The sequence below is a fragment of the Petaurus breviceps genome, unplaced genomic scaffold (assembly GCF_028583685.1).
Source record: "Petaurus breviceps papuanus isolate PSGF00001 unplaced genomic scaffold, PetGlider_PUasm1.0 90667, whole genome shotgun sequence".
Classification (NCBI taxonomy): domain Eukaryota; kingdom Metazoa; phylum Chordata; class Mammalia; order Diprotodontia; family Petauridae; genus Petaurus; species Petaurus breviceps.
Genome location: NW_027187302.1, coordinates 1,165,412 through 1,167,548, shown reverse-complemented (window position 1 = coordinate 1,167,548; position 2,137 = coordinate 1,165,412).

The window sequence follows — 2,137 nt, the reverse complement described above, 5'->3', positions numbered from 1 at the left end:
GGATTCAAAGGACCACACTTGAGGACCTAGAGCATCACGTGTAGCTTCGAGACCACAGGTTCCCCACCCCTGGTTTAGGGGTTCATTGGGAAGTGCTCCTGTTGGACTCTCTAGCTACCCACTGGGATGGATCAGAGGGAAGTAGGGGAAGTAGGCTGAGGCAAGTGAGAGCAGAGGCCCATAGATCCCTTCATAAAAATACAGTCACTCTGGGGTGGCTAGGTGGCACAGTGAATAGAGCACCGGCCCCAGAGTCAGGAGGACCTGAGTTCAAATCCGACCTCAGACACTTAAAACTTACTAGCTGTGTGACCTTGTGTAACCCCAATTGCCCTGCATTCCCCCCTGTAATACACACACACACATTCATTCTTTATTAAGGCTAAAATACAAAGAATTGTCATGTCACAACACAAATGACTATTAACCTATTTGGAAAATGGGAAGCCCTCAGTGTAATAACTATCTGAAAATATTTTTTTTCTGAAAATTCCCAGAGTCTGTTCCCTCAGAACTGGTTCACAATCATTACAAACATCAAATGAGTTGTTTTGTTTTTTCAGAACAGACTGTGAGGGCATCAGAATTCTAATGGTCTGCCCAGAATGGGTCTACAAACACTATTATAAATAACTTCCTCTTGGTTCCTGAATCCCCCCAGGCTACTAAAGTTAATCAAAAAATCCTAATTCAGAACATGTACTTCTTGGATGCTGGAAAGAAAGTTTCCAACCCCCTTGTTCAGAATTAGCATCTGATTGTTGTAAGCACAGTGGGCAAACTAGACTCTGGTTGATTTAGAGCTGGAAAAGACATTAGAGGTCTAATCCAATCCCTTCATTTTAAACATGATCAGAGAAATTCAGACGCTTACTCAAGGTCACACAGGCAGTAACTAGAAAGGATGGGTTTTGAACCTAGACTCTGTGATTCCAAATACATTGGGCAGAGAACTCTAAGCAGCTTATTACTAGGAGGTGGCACAGAGGATAGAGCCCTGGGCCTGGAGTGAGGAAGACCTGGGTTCACATCCATCCTCAGACACTCACTTGTTATGTGACCTTGGACAAGTCATTTAACCTGTCAGCCTCAGTTTCCTCATCTGTAAAATGGGGATAATACTATAGTCCATTTCCCAGGGCTGTTGTGGGGATCAAGAGAGATTTGCTTAGAACCATGACTAGCAAAGAGTAACTGCTATATGCTAAGCATTGTTAGCTGAATCAAATTTCTCTGAAATGTGCATCCCTTTTATCATTCTTGGTGCCTGCTAACTACACCTTTTGTGATTTCATATGAACTTGGCATTGACTCAAACATAGTGCATCACGTTTGGGTACCACCGTGCTCTTAAAGAAACCTTTGCATTCCATTGTTTTTGTTTTTAAGTGATAGCATTTTTTTTAACAATTATTATTAAGATGGAAATAACATTAAAGAAATTTCCTTTACCTTAGCTTCTCATCTGCATACTGGTTGTTTCATCTTTACTAACAAGAGATGTTGCACAGAAGTTTCCCAGTAATGTGTTATCATATCATAAAGCTGATTCTTAGCAGAATTCAAAGCTAGGGCAGGTCCTAACCAATTTGGAAAGACTTGGCATAAGGCCCAGTAACAGACTATGTGTCTGCTGTCCCAGCTAAGTGAGGAGAGGTTGGCCACAAGTCAATAAACATTTTGGGGCCCAAGAAATCATGAATATGTCTGCCAAGTTGTGTAGGGTTTTCATTCTTCTTTGGCAAAAAGAATACCCTTACCCAGAAGAGGACATGTTCCTGAAGTATTGATGAAAGTATTTTATTTGTCACAGCCAAGGTCAGCATAATTAATAGTTATATTGTGGGGGGGGGGAGTGTCAGGATCTAAGGGGTTTTTTTGCCATCCCTGCTCCTAGAGGTAGCAACTATGGTCGATGTGTTATCTCCAACTAGGAAGTACACTACAATCTTCATTTTCCCATGGTGAAAACAGCTATTAATACTATATTATATTAATCATATTATATTAATTATGTTATGTTATGTTACGTTACATTATATCATATTGCAGCACCAATGCAATATTCACAGTGCCCACAATCACTATAAATATATATATATATATATATATATATATATATATATATATATATATA